Source organism: Lactuca virosa, chromosome 6, assembly GCF_052849685.1.
Source record: "Lactuca virosa cultivar CGN04683 chromosome 6, Lactuca_virosa_CGN04683_v6, whole genome shotgun sequence".
NCBI lineage: Eukaryota > Viridiplantae > Streptophyta > Magnoliopsida > Asterales > Asteraceae > Lactuca > Lactuca virosa.
This window is the reverse complement of record NC_136431.1, coordinates 20,207,127-20,217,835: the sequence shown is the minus strand read 5'-3', so window position 1 is coordinate 20,217,835 and position 10,709 is coordinate 20,207,127. Positions and strand designations below refer to the sequence as shown.

The 10,709-nt window shown below is 34.4% G+C and overlaps 1 pseudogene; it reads left to right on the top strand.

The window, feature by feature from the left end:
• Positions 1-8,132: 8,132 nt before the first annotated feature.
• LOC145121365 (secreted RxLR effector protein 161 pseudogene) lies at positions 8,133-8,825 on the top strand (annotated as a pseudogene).
• Positions 8,826-10,709: the final 1,884 nt, after the last annotated feature.

Sequence of the window (10,709 nt, the reverse complement as noted above, 5' to 3'; positions counted from 1 at the left end):
ATAAAAGTGTTGGTTACATTTGTAATATTAGCAATATTAATTGTGGATTTTATTCTTATGATATCGCTTGTGGTATTGTCATAACTGACCAAGTGAAGAGAAATCTCATCACCAACCGGACAAATACTTGGTATTGTACAAGTCGCATTGTAGAGCATATAAGAATCTTGTTCATCTGAAAATTATAGCTAATTCATTGATCACATGTTTATGTGAGTCAAGTGAAGGACTAATGGATCTAGTACACGTTGATATGGACTATTTAGATCCACAACAAAGGACGATAACTCTATTCGTCGTGATTTTCTGATGTTTCAGTAAATATGGTTGTGTTTATAAGATTAAACATAATTCTGATACTTTGAAAAGATTCAAAGAGTAGTAGAACGTATAAGAAGAATCTATTAGACAGAAAGATAAAAGGCTCTCAAATATGAAAGGAAATGAGAGTATTTTGGTATCATGTTTTGTGATCATCTTAATAATTGTTGAACTATATCACAATTGATCCTCAAAGAACATCTTAGTATAATTGTATGACTAATAAAAGGAATCGAATATGGTTGGAATGGTTCAATCAAGAAATGAGGCATGCTTCGTTTCCAATCGAGTTTTAGAGCCATGCTCTAGTTACTACAAAACATATCTTGAAACTCATTTCAAACTAAGAAGGTTTATAACACCTCATGAAATGTGGAGTAATAATGATTTCTTACTTTAGCACATTTAGAATTGGATTTCTTTTTGTTAAAAAAAAACTGAGACCAATTCTAGGAAGTGTTTTTTGTCGGGAATCCACACGAACTTTTGAATATTTGTTTTAGCTCTTCAAGGAATGTTCCTTGAAAGAAAAACTCATATGTCAAGAAGTCAGTGGGAGTCTTATTGATCTTGAGAAGTTCAAGTGTCAATCGATAAAAAGCCTTTTAGTTATCACTAGCCCACGACTTGAGGATGATGACCAGTCGTGTTTAATTGACACATTCTTATTTATGTGTACTTCAATTTGAGTTGACAACGCTTATGAGTTCTATGTTTTTTGTTTAACTACAAAAGAATAGCGCGTTGGTCAGTGAAAGTACATTGATCAATATGGGTAAGCTGCTAACATCATGGAGCACTGCTAGGCCCTTGTGCTACGAGAGGACAAGAAACTTGGAATAACGAAGTTCATTCCATGAAGGAAAGCTAAATTTGAATTTGATTTTGTCCTAAACCTTGTCTTATGATTGTAGGTTGGAAATGATAGGTTCACATGGATGAGAACATATGCACCATAAAATCCAGGTGGAAAATGTTTCGCTCTAATTGATGAAAATGATTGTGAGGGAGTACTTTTGCTAATAGATTTCAAAAGATCTGATAAAGATAAGTATAGATGTTGGTTGTGTTAATTGCATTCTCAAAATCATAATATGATTACGACATCCCTCTTCATATTTTGAATTGTGATGAATGGCAAGGACTTGTTTGAACTTTCAAGACATATATCTATACGTTTTGAAAAGGTTTAAACACACACACACAAGCTATCCAATGAAGGTTTATAAGCTTAAGAAGTCTAGTTGGAGACTTATAAAAGCATCATGTAACACAAATTTGTACTTCAGTAAGAAAGTCAAGAGTATTGATTACTAGAAGTCCAATTGATTTCTAGGTACATTTCAAAGCTAGTGGGAGCATAACTGTTATGCTAAGTATTGCATTTTGACGATACTGTTTGTAAGGAGCAAACGTTTTCAGTTTGCAAGTTGCAAAGTTTGGAAATTGTTTCGCTATGATAGACTTAAGTAAGAGGGCACTCATACTTCGTTTTGAATTTAAAGGTTTAGATCGTATAGTTTAATAGATATTAGTCATAGACATATATGAATATCATGTTGAAATGGTTCAACATATGATATTCAATATATGCAAATATTATAGCAAGAGATTGAACATATATAAAGTCCTTATGTGAGACAGAATGAATCGAGTCCATATGCTTTGGATATAGGATCGATTACATATGCTATAATATTCACTTATTCTAATTTTTCAAATGCTCAGAGCATTATGAGAAAAAGGGCTACAATTTTGTGTGACTAAAGTAGTTAAACAATTGTCAAGAACATTATAAGGTTTACTGAATAATGGTCGTTTATGGACAGTCGGAAGTATAGTATTGTTTGGGAGGACCATAGTGACAAGTTTTAGATTGAGATGAGTTCTGGTCAAATTTGATAGTCGGATGGGAATATGGAAATGTTTCCATAATGAGGATTGATTATTAGATCTACATGTGAGTTGGAAACTTCAATGCAAGAGAAGTGTTCAAGGTGTGTACCTTAAATTTGACAATTCAATACCATGGAATTGTTTCTAGTGACAAAGTTCAATGGAACATTCTGTAATATCATTGGCTCAATCTCTGTGACTTTGAATCCTCGACATTACAGAAGATCAATGCATGTAAGGTTGGAATTCCAATACATTTTAGACAGTGACAATAATTTGGAATTGTGAAATGAGCATCATTGGAATAGTGTCCATTCTATCTGTTCACAAAGGAAAGACCATAGAGAGGCATAATATGCATGTTCATAACATGGAATAACTTATGTTATTTAATTCAAGTGGTTAGCTGATCACTCGAAATGTTATACAATGGATAAAGTCATAATTATTATTGTGATTAAATAATGAAGATTTATTTATTCAATAGGTTTGAGACCATAATAAATTAGATTATTATTGTGCTTCACTTTGCATGTATTACTTCCTGAATAATTTGATTATTCGAAGTTCCACAGTCACTCATACTTTGGGAAATAAGTAATGAATGAAGACTGTCATGAATTAGATTGTAGATTGTCTATGGAGTTTAGACATAGCAATTATGTTGTTGCAACGTTCATGAGTACTTAGAAAATGGAGATTTGAGTATTGGATAAACCCATGCTTAGAGAATTACTTCATGGATTCTATCATAAGTAATTCTGAGATAATAATATCTTATATTCTTAAAATTGAGATATATGAGTTGTAATTTACAAGTTGGTTGTACATTGGTATTGCGAAAACGCATCAGTAACATGATGTTATAAAACGTAGTGTCATGTGCGATTTGGTGAATAAAAATATACAAGAATATGTGTCAAAGTTTATTCATTCTTTTTTCCTTAACAGGAAAAGTGATATATGTGGGCCCCTCGGTCATTTGGGGTTGACTTATAGTGTTGGGCCCAGCCAGGACTAAATTGATGTGTTCAATTAGAAGTCTTATGACGTCATCACAAATCAGGAAATCCGAAAACAAAACTTGGCCAATGAGATTGATTATAATCCATATCTCATGTCCGTACGATATCTAGAAGAACGGAGGAATACTTGATCACTTATCTTAGGACCAATGTCTGTTTAGTTCAGAGTTCGATAGCTGCTATGGAAGCACTATTTGTTGTTTAATTTAGAATTTATACTAGTAACTTAGTTTTAGACTTATCCAAGTGGGAGACTGTTAGATTAGGTGTCTAAGCCAATAACTAAATTAGTATAATCTTGAATTATTAGCAAAGTCCTTTTGGGTTGCCCTCAAACCTAGTAATTGAAAAGGATGACTTTTAGAGAAAGAGAGAGAGATTGGTCTATTAATTTATATGATAAATAAATTAATTAGAAATCAAAATAAATAATTTATTAATGTATTATGAGAATACTATATTAATTAGAAATTGTATTGTTTAATTATAAATTAATTGGAATAATTAAAAGTGGAAGCTGAAAATGTTCAAAATATTGAACATTGACCAATTCTAGAACCTCCCTGGGAGGGGAAACGAATTCTAGAGGTCTTCTAGGGTTTCCTTGGGCATTAAGGATACCTTGGACTCCTTAGGGAGGAAGTTAAGGGATTAGGGCTTATCTTAGGAAACTGCCTTATACCTAGCTCCTTTGATGACCTATATAAACCCTCCATGGGGTTCTAAATTTCGGCCATCCCTATTCCTCAAGGCAAAGCCGAAATTTTACTTCCCCCATCTCTTCTCTCTTTAAGTCTCCTAGTTGCTACGGTTGGGTGTGAACCATCAGAGGCGCAAGATTTCTGGCGCTAGCTTCCAAGTGATTGCAAGAAAGATTGTTTGACTGTTTACTACAACAATCACAAAGATATGTAATTCTTATAATTTCGACATTACCTAGGGTTATAGATTTCTTGTTGTTCAACAAAATGTTACTTCAATAGAGTTATGAATAGATCTAATAGGTTGAATGTACCCTTAAGTATAAGGATTTATCCATGTTATTGCATGTAAAACCCATCAGGATAGACTCGAGGGCTACGAGTCAAATGTGTACAGATCGCTCTTGGTTTAAGGATTATAAAGTAGTTAATGATGGATCAGTGTTGTACATGGGAGACCATAATAAAGCACCTGTTGTGGGTCGTGGTTGTGTTTCTTTATCTTTTAGTTCTGGAAAAAGTCTTCTTCTTAAGAATGTTATTCATGTTCCTAAGATTAGGAAGAACTTAGTTTCTGTTGGTGTAATTAATTGATATGGATATAAACAAGTCTATAAATCCGATAAGTATGTATTATCTAAGTGTGGTACATTCGTCGGATTTGGATATTATTGTAATGGAATGTTTAGGTTGAATATTAACAATAAAGTTGCACGTTCTGTATACATGGCTTGTTCTTGTATTGATGATTTCTTATTATGGCATGCTCGTTTAGGACATGTACATTATAAAAGAATGCTTGAAATGTATAAAAATGGATTAATACCATCTTTTGATTTTAACATAGAAAATGTAAAACTTGTATGTTAACCAAAATAATTAGACAACCTTTTCCTAATGTTAAAAGGAATTATGTTATGCTTTAATTAATTCATAGTGATCTATGTGATTTGCATTCAACTCCATCCTTAGGAAATAAGAAATACATAGTTACTTTTATAGATTATTATTCTCGTTTTTGCTATGTATATTTGTTACATTCCACGGATGAAGCCCTTGATAAATTCAAAATTTATAAAAATGAAGTTCGATTACAACAAAATGATTTAATCAAAATACTTCGCACTGATCGTGGTGGAGAGTATTATGATCCTAGTTATTTCTAATATGTTGATATTATACATGAAATAACCACTCCATATAATCCTCAACAAAATGGGATTTCTAAAAGGAAAAATAAAGTTCTAAAGGAAATGGTGAACTCTATGTTGTCTTACTAAGGTTTGAGTGATGGTTTATGGGGGGTAGCTATGCAAACTGCATGTTATATTTGAAATAGATTGCAACGCCAGTGTTCCAGGTAATTTTCATTTTAGCATTGATCCCTTAAAAAGTTTGCAAAATTGGTCCCTACGATGGGCGTACGAGATGGGTACGCCGGGCATAGGACCTTAAAAGATGGTCGCGAAATCCCTCACGTATGCTGGGTGTACTCAAGTAGAGGAAAACCCTATTTTTTAGGGTTTGGACCCTATTTAATGGACTTTATGGCCTCAGAAATTTCCTTACCTCTAGCCTCCATCCCTCTTAACCCTTATCTCGAAACCATAATCCTTATGTGCAAGTTTTGAAGCTCTTGAGTGTTATTTTAGTGTTCTTGGTGGTGAAGGAAGATCCTTGAAGAGGTGGTGTTATACTCAAGCTTTTGGATCTAGATGGTACTCATCCTTGTGCATCTTCAGAAGGTATAAAGTTCAAAACTTGATGATTGCCTTGCTAGACCTAGTTAGGGTGCAAGTTTTGGCCTTTTGTCCCAAAAACCTTGATCTCTTGAGTATTGTTCATTCCAGACCTTTTAAGCTATCCTTTAAAGCATTTTATAGGGTTTATTGTCATAAAAATGCAAGCTTGGTCCTTGGAATTCATCCATGCGAGAGTTATGGAAGTTTAGATGATGATATAAGTTAGGGTTTTGGTTTTTAGCTTCCTTTCTGGCTTCTGCCATGGAAAGGCATAAAGGTTGCAACTTTATGGAATTACATGTTTTATTAGGATTGGATCTGAAGTTTGCACGTTAAGTCTTAACCCTTTAAGACCTTAGATTAGAGTTTGGAACTCAGGTGATTACGTCGGGCGTGACCGTGGGTATGGTGTGCATACTGGATCGTTGCCCCGTATCCCTTCTGCATCAAATGTTGTATGCGGGGCGTAATGGGTAGTACGCATGGCGTACTACCAGGAAACCCTCTTGGGCCATTTTTGGGCCCTGGGCCAATTAGAGGTTTTGGCCCTTATCTAGTTGGGTCATGATTGGGAAGGGCAAAATGGTCTGTTTCCCTTAGATAGATAAAGGATGAATTAGACCTTCGTTTATGGATTAATCCCGATTATTAATTATAATTGTTATTGGGTTATGTTTAGTGTGGGGAGCCGTGTTAGAATCATCTCGAGTGTGTGATTCTGTTATCTTAAGTTAGACGTGAGTCTTCTTACCGCACTAGTGGGTCGAAGGCACCAAGGCCGACCTACTGATTTGAATGTGTAGGATGTATGATATTATGTGACTATTACTTATGTAATTGTATGATATATGTATGGAGCCAATTTGGGATCAGATTCATTATGGACTCGGGGTTGATACATACCCGAGGGTTGATACGGACCCAACACAGCTAATTTTTGTTATATTGGGTTGATACGAACCCGGGAGTTGTTACGGACCTGACACAACCACTTTTTGTTATATTTATGCGTATGGTGTATGTGGTATTTTGGGGTATCTCACTAAGCTTTGTGATTACAAATATGTTTTGGTTTTAGGTACTTGTGGTACAAAAGGTAAGAGCCCGACATGATGGCACATCATCCTCCCCCTCATGATTTCCGCATTGTATGATCTCTATTACTCTGATATTTTGTGATGGTTGTATTCTGGATGTTTTCGAGACATGTGATGTTTGGGTTGATGAATTAAAAATGGAATTTTTACTTATGGATTTTGGGTTGTTACATAGAGTTCCAAACAAAAGGAACAATATAACTCCCTATGAACTTTGGTATAAAAAGAAACCTAACTTAGGATATCTTAAAGTTTTGGGGTTTTCGGGTTTTTGTCAGGCTGACTGAACCAAAAAATAAAGACTTTGGGTGAAAGAGATATTGATTGTATCTTTATTGGATATGTGTAGCATTCCAAGGCTTATAGGCTTTATGTTATGGAACCTAATGCTTCTATTTTAGTTAACATTGTTGATATTTGATGAAAACCGTTTTTCATCGATACCTAGACCAAAAGACCTAGTTCCTAGTTCCAGTGAAACTACCGAGGATGTTGTACCTGATTCAAATGAATCACCTGAACTTTTAAGAAGCAAGAGACAAAGGAAAGCTAAAGCAAGAGACAAAGGAAAGCAAAAATCAAATGAATCACCTGAACTTTACCTTGTTGAGGGTTCAAGAGATGAAATTGTAAATCAATATTCATATTATTTTAATGTTGAAGAGGATCCTAAAACATTTGACAAAGCAATAAAATCTCAAGATGTTACTTTCTGGAAAGTGGCAATAACTGATGAGATGGATTCCATCATGGGAATAATACTTGGGTGTTGTCTGATCTTCCTCCCGGATGAAAACCTTTGGGTTACAAGTGGATATTCAAAATGAAGATGAAATTTGATGGATCAATTTACAAGTTTAAAACTCGATTGGTTATTCAAGGTCTTAGACAAAAACCAGGCATTAACTATTTTGACACTTATGCTCTAGTTGCTCACATATCTACCATTAGATTGTTGATTGCCTTAGCATCAATTCATAATTTGGTGATTCACCAAATGGATGTTAAAACAACATTCTTAAATGGTAAATTAGAGGAAGAGGTGTATATGAAACAACCTTAGGGTCTTATTATGCCTGGAAATGAGCATAAGGTGTGCAAGTTGGTTAAATCATTGTATGGGATAAAACAAGTACCAAAACAGTGGCATAAAAAATTTGATGATGTTGTCTTGTCTCATGGTTTCAAGTTTAATCAATCAGAAAAGTGTGTATATAGCAAGTTTGATGAGTCTGGAAAAAGAGTGCTCATATACTTGTATGTAGATGATATGTTAATATTTGGTATTGATTAAAGGCAAGTTGACATGACCAAATATTTTTTTTCTCATCTCAGTTCTCCATGAAGGATATGGGGGAGGCAGAAGTGATTATTAGAATAAGAATCAAGCATGAACATCAAGGAATATCAATTTCACAGTCTCGTTCCATTCAGAAAGTGCTTAAGAAGTTCAATTGTTTAGATTGCTCTCCTGTAAGTAATCCATTTGATCCAAGTATGAAACTTATGCCAAATACTGATGAAACAGTTTCACAACTTGAATATTCAAAGGTTATTGGGTGTTTGATGTATGTTATGACCAGCACAAGGCCTGATATTGCATTTGTTGTAGGAAAGCTAAGTAGGTTTACTAGTAATCCTAGTACTCACCACTGGCAAGCAGTAAGGAGGGTGCTAAAGTATCTAAAGAAAACCATGGACTTTGGTTTAACTTATGTAGGGTTTCCTTCAGTTATTGAAGGATATTCAGATGTTATTTGGATTACTAATGTTGATGACCACTCTTCTACAAGTGGTTGGGTGTTTCTTCTTAGTGGAGGTGCCATTTCATGGGCTTCTAAGAAACAATCATGCATCACAAATTCAACTATGGAATCAAAATTTGTAGCCCTTGTAGCTGCTAGAAAAGAAGGAAAATGGTTAAGGAATTTGATCTATGAAATTCCTTTGTGGCCAAATCCTATATCAATTATCTCTATACACTGTGATAATGCTTCCACCTTGGATAAATCATATAGTCAAGTGTTTAATGGAAAGTTGTGATACTTGGGTGTTAGTCACAACATGGTACATGAGCTCATTACTCATGGTATCATTTCTGTTGAGTTTGTTCGATCTCAACAAAACTTAGTTGATCACTTGACGAAGGGGTTAGCTAGAGACTTAGTAAAGAAGTCTATTATGGGGATGGGTTTAAGGCCCACTTGATATCTCTATGGGTAAGATACCTAATTCCATTCTAATACAATGTTAGAAGTTGAATTCACTGTGGAAAGCTTGCTTATGGAGATTGAAGCAAATTTATTTTACTTCATCCCAAGGTATGTGCTTATAACCTATATTGTTAAAGTATGTTGATTAAGTTCTTAATAGTTCTTTGAAAAAATGAATTAACAGGTGCATGATATAAAAGGACTACCTATATAAGTGTGAAGTGTTGCCGCTTCAGAAAGCTTGGGCTAGGCTTTTAGGCACTCATGAATAGATTGGACACATGGTTGTAATAGTGTCAAGTATGAAACATTAGATATTATGTTTAACTTATGTGTATAATATCTTCAGTTACTCAAATTAGTTGAAGGGTTCAATCCTTAGGGCACCCTGATTCTCAAGTATTTGACATGTATATTATACTAATATGAAAACTCATTCTTCAAGATATTTTCATTTATTCATAAGTTTGATTTTGTGTTTTCTTTTAGTTAATTAAGGATTACACTAAAATTGGGGAGGAATTTTAGTGATTTTAGTGTTATCAACATATTTGGTGTAATTATTATTAATAATGAGATAGGCCGAGCTCCATTTACTAACTGAGCTTGGATGTGCGGGGTGCACACTCGGTATGATAAATATGAACTCGGGAATATGGGGGTCCAGGGGCAGTGCCCCTGGGTGCAGGGTTCCAAGGGGCTGCATCCCCTTGTCATGGTCTAGGGGTAGCGCCCCTAGCAGGGTCCAATGAGAAGAGCCCCTGGTTCTGGTTCCAATAACTAAACCCTAAACCTAAATAGAGTTTTGTATCAAGTGAGACTCCAACCATGCATTTTCCCACAAAAAACCCACTGATGACATCATGATGATGTATATATCGGTTGTGTCCAATAACTACCATGTTTTTGCGTGATTTTTGGTTTAACCGATTTTAACCCTTTTTCCCTCAAGTATAAATCAGATGTGGATGTTCCCGAAAAACGATTGAACATTCATATACTCGAAACCATATCATAATTTCTCTATCTCTCAAGAACACATCAAACAATGTATTTTGTGTTTTCAATTCAAATTAGACATGTAATTCAAATTGGTTTATTATTGGATTATCCCACTTCTGAATTCATGTATCCTAGACAAAAGGGACGAATTACAGATTTTGGAAAGTGTTTGATAAACACGATCCTTGAATCTATCTAAGTTTGTTTTTATAGTTATTTTTATCCCTTGTTTTCTAACAATGTAAACATGTATTCATAGGTATGCTGACAAAATAGCAAGTAGAACAGAAAGTGTGAAGTATGGACCGAAGAAGGTAAAATTACATTACTAACAATTTAGTTTAATAAATTTGTTTATGCTTGATCATTTCTTTTACATATGTTATCTAATTTGGTATTTAAACTATTATTCTTAGGATTATATCAAATTCTTAGTGCTTCAAGATGATTAGAGAATCATGCATTAATGTGTGTTGATAGTTTTTGTGTTTGCCTCGTCTTATGTCACACCCCCAAACCAGGATGGCGGAAACGTCCGGGGGTGGATGAATTTCATGTATTGTACCATAACAATTGAGTAATATTAAAGAAAGCAAACATAACCATCATATATATAATTGAAAAAGTTACATCATTGTAAGTGTTACATGTTTCAAAAGTCAATTACAGTATGATGACAAAAGATTTGTTTGACGCCTTAGCGCCCCATCCT